We start from the raw sequence: 17,757 nt of genomic DNA on the forward strand, positions 1-17,757 counted from the left end.
GTAATTCAAACTCCCTGAGGGTCCTCAAGACAATTTCAGTCTTTAACATCAAAACTATTTTCATTATAATACTAAGAAATGTTTTTCTTTCCTATTCTCACATAAGTGTACAGATTCATTGATATGGTTTCAGATTTTACCTTATAACTAACTTCAGGAAATTAGCACTTGTTGAGTTTTGATGCTTTTCAACTACATATCTGTGTAAGTCCAGATTTTCTCCTCATATTTCAAGCCAAACAACATTTCAACAAATTGAATTCAGAAGCAAATAGGAGAATCCAGGCTTCTTATAAGCCAGATATTAACGAGATTGCAAAAATGTAAAATAATTCCACTGTTATTAGTAAACCATCTTTATTTTAAAAACACAGATTTTTTTTCCAGAAAGTATGTTATTTATATTAATGTATAATAGAATCATGTTTCAAATAAATAAATATTTTTAAAATTTCACACCTTTAATCTACTACAGTAAATATTGATAGGTAAAACCCACATACAATCTCTTTGAGGTACTCAATAAATTTTAAGAGCCTAAGAGACCCTGACAGCTAAAATTTTAAAAACTGCTTATCTAAACAATTTTCTTTCCATTTTGTTCAATATGAAGGAATGAGGAAGCTGAACAAAATATGTTTGGAGCAATTATTCAATCCTTTTCATTAAAAATCAGCTTGAACTCTTTGGCAGATTGCATTTTCCAAAAACAATGACAGCAATAGTCCTGGTCCCACACACTCTTCAAGAATTTTGACACTCCTCCCACTAGAAAGGTAAAAATCTAGTTCCTTCCTCTAATTAAAGCCAGTCTTAGTATCTCATGCCATCATGGAGGTTATGCTTCATGCTCTCTAAGGGTGAGTCTCAAAGATAACAAGCTTCCATCTCTCTCTGTCTTTCTCTCTCTCTCTCTCTCTCTCGCTCTTGCTCTCACTCTCTTTTTCTCTCACTGTTCCTTGGGAGACTAGAGCCCACACGTAAGAAGTCTAGTTAACCCAAAGCTGCCATGCTAGAGAGACTTTTTGGAGAAATCACATAAGACCGAGACAGCTGCCTCAGGATACCTATCTCTTCTGTATTCCAACTCCTCAAGCCCTCTCAGCAGTCATCTCCAGACATGAGAGAAACTAGCCTTTAGATGATCACAGGCCCCATCCTTCAAGCCACACCAGCTTACCTAAGATGAGCAGAGAGCAGATGCTCCACCAACTCATGAGCAAAATAAATGTTGTCAGTGTTGTAAGATACTAAGGTTTGGAGTTATTTGTTGTGAAACCACAGTAAATGGAACAAACCCTTATTTGGGAATAGTGGATTTGTCTTAGGGAAAGGTAGAGTGTATAATAACTACTCCAAATAGTGAACAGGTGTTTACTTCTTCCGTGTTCATCCTCACTGAGGACCAGTGGATATGACAGAACTCAGTCTGGAGAAAACTACACAAGGAAGAAGCAATGAAGTTTATTCCCTACCTTCCCCATCTGCAGAAGATCACTGGAAACGTGCCATACAAAATAAGTAAAAGAAGAGATACATTAAATTGGGTTACTGTGCTAATAAAGGTTATCTGATAGAAGAAAAGGAAAAAGGTCCCTGACTTCAGCTTGTACTACAGAGCAACAATAATCAAAACAGCATGGCATTGGCAGAAAAACAGACACACTGACCAATGGAATAGAATTGAAAACTCAGAAATAAACCCACATAAAAATGGACAGATAATTTTCAACAAAGGGGCCAAAAATACGCAATGGAGAAAAGACAGCCTGTTCAATAAGTGGCGCTGAGGAAATTGGAAAGCCACATGCAAAAGAATGAAACTAGACTGCTATCTATTACCATGTACCAAAATTAACTCAAAATGGATAAAGACCTAAATATAAGACCTAAAACAATAAACTGCATAGAAGAAAGCATAGGTACTAAACTTATGGACCTTGGGTTCAAAGAGTTTATGAATTTGACCTCAAAGGAAGAGAAGTAAAAGCTAAAATAAATGAATGGGACTATATCAAACTAAAAAGCTTCTGCACAGCAAAATAAACCATCAACAAAACAAAAAGGCAACCAACCAAATGGGAAAAGATATTTGCAAACAATGCCTCTGATAAGGGTCTAATATCCAAAATATATGAACTCATACAACTCAACGACATTAAAACAAACAATCCAATTAAAAAACAGGCAGAAGACATGAACAGAAATTCTCCCAACAAGACATACAAACATCCAATAGCTATATGAAAAAATGTTCAACTTCACTAGCTATTAGGGAAATACAAATCAAAACCACAATGAGCTATCACCTCACACCAGTTAGAACGGCTATCATCAACAAGACACATAATAACAAGTGTGAGACAGTGTGGAGAAAAAGGAACCCTCATACACTGCGGTGAGAATGTAGATTGATGCAGCAGCTATGAAGGGAGCACAGAGGTTCCTCAAAAACTTAAGAATAGAATTACCAAATGACCCAGCAATCCCTCTCCTGAGTATATACCCAAAAAATCTGAAAACATTTATCTGTAAAGATATACGTATTTCCAGTATTCATCACAGTATTATCTATAGCAGTCAAGACATGGAAAAAACGAAAGTATCCTTCAATAGATGATTGGATAAAGAAGATGTGGTATATATACACAGTGGAATATATACTCTGCTATAGGAAAAGATGAAACAGTGCATTTGCGACAACATGAATGGATCTTGAGATTACGCTAAGCAAAATAAGTCAGACAGGAAAAGTCAAGAACCATATGACTTCACTCATATATGGGATATAAAACTGAAGGCAACAAAAGAACAAGACAAACAAATAAAGAAAAAAAACTCATAGACACAGATAACAGTTTAGTGATTACCAGAGGGTAAGAGACATGATAGAAGAGGGCAAAGGGGATCAAATATATTGTGATGGAAGGAGAACTGACTTTGGGTGGTGAACACATAATGCAATATATAGATGATGTATTATAGAATTGTACACTTGAAACCTGTGTAGTTTTGTTCACCATTGTAACCCCAATAAATTTTAATTAAAAAAAACTTAAAAAAGTAAAAATTATTCTATTAGAAAGAATAATTATTTTTAAAAATCACTTTAATGAACATTTTATCAGGTACATGTATATGTATTACTTTATATGTTATGTTATGTTATTAATATGTATTTTATACATAATACTAATAGTTAACCCTAATAGAAAAGTATTATTATTGCACAGAAGATGTTAATGTCTGTTTAGCAATTTGCCTAAAGTCACACAAGTACAGATCAAACTCAGATCTATCAGATTCTGAAACTCATAGAAAGCTGTTTTCCTCTTTCTGGAATTCTGGGTTTTTCCATATGAAGATAAATAAATCTCCCCTTCCCTCAATATAATAAAGCTGCAGGAAGTTTTCATGCTCTAACGTGATATACAATACTGCCTCCACAGGCATGAGAAACTGAAGAGAAATACAACATGGTTTAAAGGTAACATTTTCATTTTTCTCTCGGGGAAAAAACTGTCTTTGCAGCACCATGTGAAGCACAAGCTAATGGCAGGTGGCATTAGGGACAAGATGGAATAAAGACAATGTTAACTATTTACTATAAATGATTTTTCAATTGGAGGAAAAAAAGGAAATGTGCCAGAAGGCTGTGGATCAGAGGTCAACACCTGCTCCTCCCTCTGTGTGTCCACAGACTCTGACATCTCATCTGCTGGGAAATCATATGCACTGAGATGCCAGCCAAGCCAGGGAGCACCAGGGCCTTCCTGCCAGCAACTGCCAGGTCTTAGCCCCCCAAGTGCCATTCAACAGCATCATGTTCCTTGAAATATTAACTCACAAAGCCCTTACACTGTGACCAAATAAAGTCTGAGTGTGACTTTACTTGGGGAGCAGATGCCTTGATGCCTCACTGGTGCACATCCTACGTGACATGTATTGCTTCACTAATAATGTGCATTCACAGGAGTCTTAGGGAATGAAGGAAAGGACTGTCCCTTTAAATATGTTTAAATAGTCAGCAAATGCTGAGTATTTATATGTCTAGAGGCTGTTGTATATTGATGAAAATTTGCTTGGTGTTCTAGTTTCTAGTGGATGATTTCCTTTCATCTGAAGTCCTAGATGAACAACGCACTTTATTATTGCCTCCATAGCCCTGAAATAGAGAAATTTCTAGTCTATACTTCATTGATAGAAAATCGTTCCTAATTCCAGCCTTCTATTGGTAGCTCAAGGGCTTATGGCCTATACTGCTCTTTCTGAATAGAAATTAAAACCAAGAGCCATAAACTTTAAGACTTATATCTGGTTTCTATACTCCTGTGAATTGTTCAGCCTCAACCCCTACTGTACTTTGAGGTAACTCTATTTCTCACTGCTGTGGATTTCTCCATCTTGATTGTAAGTCAATTAATTTATTTTAGGAATTACTTACTTAATAACTTAATTATTATTTAAATAATTTTACTAAGCATTTGGAAATAGACTTTTTACGTTAGGTCAGGCTGCCTGAAGAGGGACAGTATGTGGGAACTCTCTGTACTTTACTTTTTTTTTGCAACTTTTCTGTACATCTAAATTTCAAAATTGGGTGACATCATTAAAAATGGAGGCATGAGGTGAGCCTCTGAAAATCTCCCCTGGAATTTATAACAAATTGAACAACTATAACTCCACAAAGGACTCCCTGCATACCAGACAGACAAGACGAAGAGGCGCACTACTGAAATCACCTAAAGGTGGGCAAATTGCACGAGCAGGGGAGGAGGGAAGGGAGAAGGGCAGACATGGGGCTGTGTGGGCACAGGACGCAGACCTAGCTCAGTGGTCCGAGCTCACTGCATCCCGGAACTACCGCAGCTGCAGGAGAGGGAAGAACTTGGACTGCTAGAGCTCCGCTTATGGCCCACAAGGTTGAGGGGGCAGAATACAACACGGCTGAACCCAACGCTCACGGCAGAGACCTCGGAGCAAGGACTGAGGGAAGAAGACTGGAAAAGGTGGTTTAAGCCCTCACTGCCGAGCAGAGAACGGAAGCCTTAGGCACTGAGACTAGCCGCTCCCTCCCTACCCTCCCAGAGATTGCCCGGCTCCCACCTGCCCAGTGCTAGAAGCAGAACAGTAGCAGTGTCAGATCAAAAGAACAGAATATTTGCAGTTCTCAGAACTGTGGTCCACAGACTTGGACTCGCAGCCCAACTAGTTCTGGCAAAGGGGAGGGAGATGTGAAAGCAGGATTGGCTATGGTGGTGATCACCGCCATTGCTCTGGCCACCTCTCATGACCCACCACTCCCCTGTCCCCACCTATCTGGGTGGATCCCTGCAGGAGTAAACGAGCTGCTGAAGCACACTAGCTCAGAATCTGGGGCAGGAAGAGATTTGAGACCTCAGAAGCTCTCCACATACCCCCACAGAGGTGGTGTCCTATGACCAAGGCCAATTGTTCACAGAGGAGAAGCCTGCCTTCCAGGGAATCGGCCCAGTGTGTGAGAAGCCGGAATACTGTGGCAAAAACATAACACTACAGTGTGAGAGAGAATAAAAGGCTGCATTCAGAGAGAAAATAAAACATTCGACCAACACATACTAGAAAACAAAAGAAAGACCTCTTTCTATCAACCTGTTGCAGAACCCATTCCTGTAGACGTCTAGGAAGAGAACGAATAAATCATCAGTGGCCACAAATAACCAAGGCAAAAAGACAGCTCAGAAAGAAATGAAAAGTCTCCAGAAAAGGAACTTAAAGATATGGAAATATGTGACTTAAATGACAGAGAAATCAAGATTGCAGTTCTGAAAAAAACTCAACGAGTTGCAAGAAAACACAGAGAGACAGTTTAATGAAGTCAGAAACACAATCAAAGAACAAAATGAACATTTTAGCAAAGAGATTGAAATTTTAAAAAAGAACCAAATAGAATTTCTAGAGATTAAGAATTCAATAAAAGAAATGAAGAATGAAATAGCCAGCTTAGGTAGCAGAGTTGACCAGATGGAGGAAAGAATCAGTGACATCGAAGATAGAAATCTGGAAATGACATAGATGTAAGAAGAAAGAGACTTGAGACAAAAAAGAAATGAAAGAATTCCACAAAAACTTTCTGACTCCATCAGAAAGTGCAATATAAAAATAATGGGCATACCAGAAGGAGAAGAAAGTGAAAAAGGAATAGAGAGTATATTCAAACAAATAGTCAACGAGAACTTCCCAAACTTGTGGAAAGAACTGGATCCTCGAATCTAAGAAGCAAATAGAACACCCAATTATCTCAATCCCAACAGGCCTTCTCCAAGGCACATTGTATTTAAGCTGTCTAAAATCAATGACAAAGAAAGAATACTCAAGGCAGCCAGGAAAAAGAAGACGGTAACCTACCTAGGAAAGCCCATTAGAATATCGTCAGATTTTTCAGCAGAAACTCTACAAGCCAGGAGGGAGTGAAACCAAATATTCAAACTATTGAAAGAGAAAAATTATGAGCCAAGATAATCTCTCCAGCAAAGATATCCTTTAGATATGAAGGAGGAATAAAGACCTTTCCAGACATACAGAAGCTGAGGGAATTTTCTAAAACACGACCTGCACTACAAGAAATACTGAAGGAGGCTATTCGACCATCATCAACAAGGACAATTTGTGGCAACCAAAACATAACAAGGGGGAGAGTAAAGGCCTGAACCAGAATATGGGAATGGAGAAAGTAAGCATGTTGAAGAAAATGGAATACTCTAAATATCAAACTTTCTTTTGCATAAAATTAATGGTAACCACTCACACACACACATACAAAAAAATCCAGAACTGAAATATATACTGTAATAAAAGAAGAAATGGAGGGGAAAATCATAGAATACCACCACACAGAAATAACAGACAACAGCAGAAAGGCAAAGAAACAATGAAGACACAATCTTACCAGAAAACTAAAGATAGAATGATAGGAAATCCTCACATATCAATAATTACCCTAAGTGTAATGGACTGAACTCACCAATAAAAAGGCACAGAGTAGCAGATTGGATCAAAAAACTAAACCCAACCATATGCTGTCTCCAAGAGACACATCTTAGCTACAAGGACAAACATAGATTCAAAGTGAAAGGGTGGAAATTGACTCTCCAAGCAAATGGTATTCAGAGAAAATCAGGTGTAGCCATTCTGATATCAGATGAAACACACTTCAAGATAAAAAAAGTAGCAAGAGACAAAGAAGGACATTTCATAATGCTGAAGGGGACTATACAACAAGAAGACACAACAGTCATCAATATTTATGCCCCTAATCAAGGAGCACCAAAATATACCAAGCAACTACTAACAGAACTAAAGGGAGAAATTGACCAAAACACAATTATACTAGGGGACCTGAATACGTCATTGACAGCTATGGATAGATCATCCAAACAGAAAATAAATAAAGAAATAGAAACCCTAAACGACACATTAGATGAAATGGACATAATTGACATTTATAGAGCACTTGATCCTAAAACACCAGACCATACATTTTTTTTTTTCTAGTGTACATGGAACATTCTCAAGGATAGACCAAATATTGGGACATAAAACTAGCCTCAGCAAATTTAAGAAGATTGAAATCATACCAAGCATAGTCTCTGATCACAAGGCTTTGACATTGGATATCAACTGCAAAAAGAAAGCAGGAAAAACCACAAATACATGGAGATTAAACAACAAACTTTTAAAGAACGGCTGGGTCAAAGAAGAAATAAGAGAAGAGATAAAAATGTACATAGAAACAAATGAGAATGAAAATACATCCTACCAAAATTTTGGGGATGCAGCGAAAGCAGTTTTAAGAGGGAAATTTATATCATTGCAGGCCTATCTCAAGAAACAAGAAAAAATCCCAAATACATAACCTCTCGTTATACCTTAAAGAACTAAAAAAGAAGAACAAATGAAACCCAAGGTCAGCAAAAGAAAGGAAATAACAAAAATCAGAGCAGAACTAAATGAAATAGAGAACAAAAAGACAGTAGAAAAAATTAATATGACAAAGAGCTGGTTCTTTGAAAAGATTAATAAAATTGACAAACCCTTGGCTAGACTCACTAAGATAAAAAGAGAAAAGACACTACTAAAGAAAATCAGAAACGAAAGAGGGGAAGTTATCACTGATGCCACAGAAATACAAAGGATCATCCAAGAATACTATGTAGGACTATATACCACCAAAGTCAATAACCTAGAGAAATGGACAAGTTCTTAGAGCCATATAGCCTTCCTAGGCTGAATCATGAAGAATTGGAAAATGTAAATACACCAATCACCAGTAAGGAAATTGAATCAGTCATCCGAAACCTGCCCAAAAGCAAAAGTCCGGGACCAGATGGCTTCACTAGTGAATTCTACCAAACCTTCAAAGAGGATCTAATACCTAGCCTACTCAAACTCTTCCAAAAAATTGAAGAAGAGACAATACTCCCTAACTCATTTTATGAGGCCAACATTACCCTGATACCAAAACCTGGTAAGGATAACAGAGAAAGAAAACTACAGACCAATATCTCTGATGAATACAGATGCAAAAATCCTAAACAAAATTCTAGCCAATTGAATGCAACAATACATTAAGAGATTATTCATCACGACTAAGGTGGGGTCCATCCTAGGGGCACAAGGATGGTTCAAAACATGCAAACCCATCAATGTGATACATCACATAAACAAAATAAAGGACAAAAATCATATGATTATATCAATTGATGCAGAAAGAGTGTTTGACAAGATATAACATCCATTTATGATTAAAACACTTAATAAAATAGGTATAGAAGGAAAATACCTTAACATAATAAAGGCCATATATGACAAACCCTCAGTTAATCTCATAATTAACGGTGAAAAACTGAAGCCTTTTGCTCTATGTTCAGGAACACGACAAGGCTGTCCCCTATCACCTCTGCTTTTCAACATAGTGTTGGAAGTCCTCGCCAGAGCAATCAGGGAACACAAAGAAATAAAAGGCATCCAAATTGGGAATGAAGAAGTTAAATTGTCACTCTTTGCAGATGACATGATGCTATATATAGAAAACCCTAAAGACTCCACCAAAAAGCTATTAGAAACAATAAACGAATACAGTAAAGTTGCGGGCTATAAGTCAACATACAAAAGTCCATTGCATTCCTATATACTAACAATGAAATATCAGGAAAAGGAAAAAAAAATTCCTTTTGCAATTGCAACAAAAAGAATAAAATACCTAGGAATAAATTTAACCAAGGATGTGAAAGACCTATATACTGAAAACTCTAAGACATTTTTAAAAGAAATTAAAGACACAAATGAATGGAAAGGCATTCCGTGCTCATGGATTGGAAGAATCAACATAGTTAAAATGGCTGTATTACCCAAAGCAATATACAGATTTAATGCAATCCCCAAAACATCTAAATGGCTTTTTTTTTAAGAAATAGAACAAAAAATCATCAGATTTGTATGGAACCAAAAAAGACCCTGAATGACCAAAGCAATCCAAAGAAAACAGAACAATGCTGGATGCATCACACTCCCTGACTTCAGCTTGTACTATAGGACAACAATAATCAAAACAGCATGATATTTGCAGAAAAACAGACACATAGTCCAATGGAATAGAACCCTGAAATAAACCCACATAAATATGGACAGATTATTTTTGACAAAGAAGCAAAAAAACATACAATGGAGAAAAGACAGCCTCTTCAATAAGTTGTGCTGGCAGAATTGGAAAGCCACGTGCAAAAGATTGAAACTGGATTGCTATCTGTCACCATGTACCAAAATTCATTAAAATGGGTCAAAGACTTAAGCATAAGACCTGAAACAATAAACTGCATAGAAGAAAACATAGGTACTAAACTTATGGACTTTGTGTTCAAAGAGCATTTTATGAATTTGACTCCAAAGGCAAGGGAAGTAAAAGCTAAAATAAATGAATGGGACTATACCAAACTTCAAAGCTTCTGCAGAGCAAAAGAAAACCATCAACAAAATAAAGAGGCAACCAAATGAATGGGAGAAGTTTTTTTGCAAACAGTGCCTCTGATAAGGGGCTAATATCCAAAATATACAAGGAACTCATACAACACAACAACCAAAAAACAACCCAATTGAAAAATGGGCAGAGGACCTGAAGAGACATTTCTCCAAAGATGACATACAAATGGCAAATAGACATATGAAAAAATGTGCAACATCACTAATCATCAGAGAAATGCAAATAAAAACCACAATGACACATCACTTCACTCCAGTTAGAATGGCTATCATCAACAAGACAAATAGTATCAAGTGTTGGAGAGGCTGTGGAAAAAAAGGAACCCTCATACACTGTTGGTGGGAATGTAGATTCGTGCAGCCACTATAGAAGGCAGTGTGGAGTTTCCTCAAAAAATTATGAATAGAATTAGCATATGACCCAGCAATCCCTCTCCTGAGAATCTACCCAAAAAATCTGAAAACATTTATACATAAAGACATATGTGCTCCAATGTTCATTGCAGCTTTATTTACAGTGTCCAAGACATGGAGGCAAACAAAAGGTCCTTCGATAGATGAATGGATAAAGAAGTTGTGGTATATATACACAATGGAATACTATTCGGCAGTAAGAAAAGATGAAATAGGACCATTTGTGACAACATGGATGGATCTTGAGATTATGATGCTAAGCGAAATAAGTCAGACAGAAAAAAGTAGAGAATCATATGGTTTCACTGACATGTGGTATATAAACCGAAAACAACAAAAGAACAAGACAAACAACTGAAAGAACAAAAACTCATAGACATAGACAATAGTTTAGAGGTTACCAGAAGGTAGGGGAGCGGGGCTCTAGAAGAGGGTAGATGGGGTCTAATATATGGTGATGGAAAGAGAACTAACTCTGGGTGGTGAACACACAATGTGAGCTGTAGATAATGTATTACAGAATTGTACACCTGAAATCTATGTAACTTTACTAACAATTATCGCCCCAATAAAGTTTAATTTAAATTAAAAAAAAGAAAGAAAGAAATGTGGTTAGTTCAGCTGAAGACTGGGTTTTTAATTCTATTTAATTTTATTTAAGTTTAAATCTCCAAATGATAAATGCTTCAGATATTGGGAAGCTTTTAAGTATATTAAAAATAACTTGGGTATATAAATCTACTTTTTCAATTGTAAATTTTATAAAATCTAAATACAGATGAATATATATTTCTCATAAAAATTTAGCATCTAAATTGAGGCATGTTCGATTTTGAAGACAGTATGAAAAAAAAGAATTTAACATATATCTCATTCATAATTTTATATTAATTACATGTTGAAATGATAATATTCACTATTAACATTTTTTAAAAATTAACATAACCGTAACTAGATTAAATAATCCAATCAAAAGACAGAGATTGCCAGATTTAGGGTTTCCAGGCGGGAATTCCCACCCGTTCTCAGGAATTTTCTTTGCTTTCCCGTTCCCGAATCCTGAGAAAAGTTGGTCAGAAAAGTGGGAAAATTGGCTCCTTGAACCTAGTAATATCCACAATGGGAAATATACTACTCACAATGTATTTCTTAGATATTTTCCCTATTTATTGATAGTGTTTCCGGGTGGGAATTCCCACCCATTCTCGGGAATTTTTTTTTTTTGCTTTTCTGTTCCCTAATCCCAAGGTGGTTGGTAGTATGGGCCATCACCTTGTGGAAACGATTCATCGTGGAGAACAGAAAACAGTTTGTATCTCGTGATTCAGGAACGGGAAAGCAAAAAGAATTGCTGAGAACAGGCATGAATTCCCGCCTAGAAACCATGTCAGATTGAATTAAAAATGATCAAACTATATGCTGTCTATACGAAATACAGTTTAGATTCAAAGAGACAAATAGAATAAAAGTAAAATGATGAAAAAGATATATCATGCAAACAGCAATCACAAGAAAACTGAAGTGACTGTACTGAGATCAGACTCAATAGAGTTTAAAACAATATATATTACCAGAGATAAAAAGAAACACTTTATAATGATAAAGTGTCAATCCATCAGAAATATATAATAATTATAAACATATATTCACCTAATAATAGAGCACCAAAAGACATAAAGTAAAAACTAATAAAAATGAAGGAAGAAATAGACAATTCTAAAATAATAAAGACATAAAAAAAAAAATTCTTTCAATAATGAATAGAATAACTATGCTAAAAACAACAAGAAAATATAAGACTTGGACAACACTATGAGCCGACTAGAACTAATAGACATTTGTAGAACATCTTCCCCAACAACAACAGAATATACATTCTTTCCAAGTGACATGGAACATTCTCCAGGATACACAATTTAGTAGGGCATAAAACAAACTTCAATAACTTTTACAGTTTAGAAGTGACAGAAAGTATGTCTTTGGGCAAATGTATAATACATATCCATCATTATAAGATAATATAGAATATTTTCACTGTCCTGAAAAATCCTCTGTGCTCTGCATATTCATCTCTGCCTGGACTTCCCCAGTCCTGGACAACCACTGATCTGCATGCTGTCTCCATAGTTTTGCTTTTGCCAGATTGCCCAGATTCCAGTTGGAATCTTACTGTATGTAGCCTTCTCAGATTGGCTTCTTTCATTAATATGTATTTCAGTGCCCTCCATTTTTTCATAGCTTGATAGAACATTTGTTTTTAGTGATGAATAATATTCCATTATAGGGAAGTACCACACTGTTTATCCACACACCTAATGAAGGACATCTTGGTTGCTTCCAAGTTTTGACAATTATTAATAAAGCTGCTATGAACATCTGTGTGCAGGTTTTTGTGTAAATATAAGTTTAACTCCTTTGGGTAAATACCAAGGAGTGTAATTGCTATATTACATAGTAAGAATGTTTACCTTTGTAAGAACCTGCCAAACTGTATTCTAAAGTGGATGTACCCTTTTGCTTTCCCATCAGAAATGAATTAAAGTTTCTGTTGTTTCACATTTTCACCAGCATTTGATATTGTCAGTGTTCTGGATTTGGGCCATTCTAAGAGGTGTGTAGTGGTATTTCACTGTTGTTTTAATTTGCATTTCCCTGGTGACATATGATGTGTAACATCTTTACAAATGCTTATTTGCCATCTGTATATCCTCTTTGATGAGGTGTCTGTTAAGACCTTTGGTCCATTTTTTAATCAAGTTGTTTGTTTTCTTATTGTTGAGTTTTAAGAGCTCTTTGTATATTTTGGATAATAGTCCTATATTAGACGTGTCTTTCACAAATAGTTTATCTTAATCTATGGCTTGTCTTCTCATTCTCTTGACATTATTGTTCACAGAGAAGAAGTTGTTATTTTCATGAAAATCAGCTTATCAATTACTTCTTTCATGTACTCTGCCTTTGGTATCATATCTAAAAAGTCATTGCCATAACCAAGGCCATTTAGGTTTTTTCCAACATTATCTTCTAGGAATTTTATAGTTTTGAGTTTTACATTTAGGTCTATGATCCATTTTAAGTTAATTTTTGTGAAGGGTGTAAGGACTGTGTCTAGATTCATTTTTGTGCATGTGACTGGAGGTCCAGAGCTTCTAGTTCCAGAACTACCTAATTTTTTTTTTGTTAGGTTTAGTGGGTAAAAGATTAAGCAAAAGTAGGATATTTGCATATGAGGTGTGACAATTACGTTCATGAACTCATTCTAGAAAAAGTGCTACATACCTCATTGCTGAATATCACTACAGTCACCTTCGAAGTGCTCCCCTTGGAAGCTATAAACTCATGCCAGTGCCTAGTCTATCCTTCAAAGCAATTGTAGAACTCTTTTTCTGGAATGGACATCAGAACTGTCATCATATTACCATGAATGTAATCAAATGACTACAATCAAATGAAAGAGACATAACTAAATTTGATATCCTGAATGTCATCAAAATGTCTTCCTTTCAATATTTCCTTTATCTTCGGGTAAAGAAAGAAGTCATTGGGGGCCAGATCAGGGGAGTAAGGAGGGTGTTCCAATACAGTTATTTGTTTACTGGCTAAAAACTCCCTCACAGACAGTGACATGTGAGCTGGTGCATTGTTGTGATGCAAGAGCTCCTTCAGGTCAATTTTTGCACGCACCTTTCTCATGCCAAGAGTTTCAGTTAAGATTTTCCTAACTGTTTCTTTATCGATGTTTACTTGGTCTGCTATGCTTCTCACTGTCAGCCGATGATTATAACTCACAATTCAACAAATTTTTGCAATGTTTGCATCAGTTCTGCTCGTTACTGGCTGCCCTGACCTCTCTTCATCAGTGATGTGTTCTCTCCCCTCAGAAAAACGTTTAATCCATTTGTATACTGCCATATTCTTCATGGCATTATCCCCATAAACTTGGAATAATATGTCCTTGATTTCATTTTCACTCTTGCCAAGTTTAACAAGAAATTTAATGTTTGTTTGTTGCTCTAATTCAAGCTCAGACATTCTCGGGACAGCACAGAAAAACATGCAACAATAATGAACACCACTCAGCAAGACACCACCACACATCAACATGAACACAGCTGTGAAACATTGACATACCAAGGTTATGAAACGTTACTGAGCTGTTTGCACAGTGCTGCCAATGTAAAAGCAAGTGGGCAAGTTCGCAAACTTAATTGTCAGACCTCGTAGTCTCAAAGTATGTCTCCACAATATTTAGTAATTACAAAGGGAAAAAAATGTAATTTTATAGTGGAGAATCTTGAAAGACAGTATCTTAACAAAGTCAGTAAACATGACATCATACTAGAGTGTTAAAATACATATTAACATTAAGTATGCTCTGATGGCATACCCTAAGAAGAGGACACTAGCTCTGTAATATCTTTTTTAATAATTCATAACTTCAATTTTATCATAAGAAAGTATCAGTCAAATCCACATGGAGAGACATTCAATAAAATAATTGACCAGTACACTTCAAAAGCATCAAGATTGTGAAAGACAGGGAAAATTGAGAACTATCACAACTTTAAGATGAAAGAGACATAACAACTAAATGCAACATGGGATCCAAGACTGAATTCTGGAACAGAAAAAGCACATTAGTAGAAACACTGGTGAAATAAAAACACGTTCTGTAATTTAGTTGATAGTATCATATCAAGGTTAGTTTCTTAGTTTTGATAATTGTTCTATGGTTATGCAAGATGGACGCATAACACAAATCTGGATGTAGGGTACATGGGAACTCTGTACTATTTTTATAATGTTTCTGTAAAGTTTTAAATTATCTCAAAATAAAGACTAAAATTCAGCAGGCTGTTTTGGGTAGAAATTGGCAAACTGATTTGAAATTTATAAGGGAATGCAAAAACATAGAATACACAAAATGATTTTGCTCAAGATCAAAGTTGGAAGACTTGCACTAACTTATTTGAAGACATTGTAAATGTATATAATCAAGACAGGGCAGTGTTTGCATAAACACTATATAGATATATAGATTAATAGAACACAGTCAAGCAATAGAGCCACAGATATACTGACAATTAATTTTTTTTCTGTATATATTTTTTTTATTAGGTTCAGGTACACAAAACAAAGTAATACTTAGACGTTTATCATTTACATCCCTCACACTGTGTGAACCCCCTCCCCCCATCCACTATCCCTCTGACATCGCACAGAGCCATTACATTTCCACTGTCTCTAGTCCTAATGCTGTACTCCGCTTCTTGTAAGTATATACATACATATATATATATATATATATATATATATATATATATATATATATATATATATATATAATTATAGTTGGCATCCATTATTGTTCAGCTTCAGGTGTACAGTACAGTGATCAGGCATCTACATCATCCCTGAGGTGGTCTCCCAAATGGGACAAGTGTCCATCGGATACCCTATAAAATATTTACATTATTGACAACATTCCCCAAATTAATTTTCAAAACCTCGTGGCCATCTTGTGGTTACCGACTGTTTTCTAATCCCCTCACCTTCCCCCTTATCCCCACCCCCCGCCCAGCTAGCAACCCTCATATTTTCCTCTATGTCTCCAAAACTGTTTCTGATTAGTTCATACACTTATTCTTTTCTTTAGATTCTACATATAAGTGAGATCATATGGTATTTGTCTTTCTCTGTCTGACTTATTTCACTTAACATAATGTTCTCTAGGTCCATCCATGTTGTTGCAAATGGTAAGATTTCTTTCTTCTTTATGGCTGCGTAATACTCCATTGTATAAATGTACCACAGTTTCTTAATCCAGTTATCTACCTATTGGCATTTCAGTTGTTTCCATGTCTTGGCTATTGTGTATAGTGCTGCAATAAACATGGGCGTGCATAAAGATTTTTGAATTGGAGTTTTGGATTTCTCCAGATAGATACCTAGGAGTAGAATTGCTGGATCATAAGGTAGTTCCTTTTTCAGATTTTTGAGATACCGCCATACTGTTTTCCATAGTGGCTGCACCAATCTGCAATCCCACTAACAGTGTACAAGCGTTCCCTTTTCTCCACCTCCGTGCCAGCACTTGTTTGTTGATTTATCAATGATAGCCATTTTGACTGGGGTGAGGTGGTATTTCATTGTGGTTTTTATTTGCATTTCTCTGATGGTTAGTGAGGTTGAGCATTTCTTCATATGTCTGTTTGCCATCTGTATGTCCTTTTTAGAAAAATGTCTCTTCATGTCCTCTGCCCATTTTTTAATTGGGTTGTTAGTTTTTTTGGAGTTGAGTTGAGTGAGTTTTTTATAAATTTGTGATGTTAACCCCTTATCAGATATATCATTGGCAAATATCTTTTCCCATTCAGTAGGATCCCTTTCTGTTTTATTGATGGTTTCCTTTGCTGTGAAAAAACTTTTTAGTTTGATGTAATCCCACATGTTTATTTTTTCTCTTACTTCCCTCGCACGAGGGGATATATCAATAAAAATCTTACTTCGGGTAATGTCTGTGAAGTTTCTTCCTATATTTTCTTCTAGGAATTTTATGGTTTCAGATCTTACATTTAAGTCTTTAAGCCATTTTGAATTTATTTTTGTATATGGTGTAAGGAGGTGGTCCAGCTTCATTTTTTTGCATGTGTCTGTCTAGGTTTCCCAGCACCATTTATTGAATAGATTGTCTTTACCCCACCATATATTCTTGCTTCCATTGTCATAGATTAAATGGCCATATAGGCATGGATTTATTTCTGGACTCTCTATTCTGTTCCATTGATCTATGTGTCTGTTTTTATGCCAGTACCATGTTGTTTTGATTACTGTAGCCTTGTAGTATAATTTGATGTCAGGTATTGTTATACCTCCCACTTTGTTCTTATTTCTCAAGATTGCTGAGGCTATCCAGAGTCTTTTATGGTCCCATATAAATTTTAGGATTATATGTTCTATTTCTGTGAAAAACATTGTTGGTAGTTTGATAGGAATTTCACTGAATATGTATATTGCCATAGGCAGTATGGACATTTTAACTATATTAATTCTTCCTATCCATGAACATGGTATATGTTTCCATCTATTTGTATCTTCTTTCATTTCTTTCTTCAGTGTCTTATAATTTTCTGAGTACAGATCTTTTACTTCTTTGGTTAAATTTATTCCCAGGTATTTTATAGTCTTTGGAGCAATTGTAAATGGGATTGTTTTTTTAATTTCTCCTTCTGATGTTTTATTATTGGTATATACAAATGCAACTGATTTCTGAATATTAATTTTGTATCCTGCTACTTTACTAAATTCATCTATCAGCTCTAATAG

The sequence above is a fragment of the Rhinolophus sinicus genome, linkage group LG01, assembly GCF_036562045.2.
Source record: "Rhinolophus sinicus isolate RSC01 linkage group LG01, ASM3656204v1, whole genome shotgun sequence".
Lineage (NCBI taxonomy): Eukaryota > Metazoa > Chordata > Mammalia > Chiroptera > Rhinolophidae > Rhinolophus > Rhinolophus sinicus.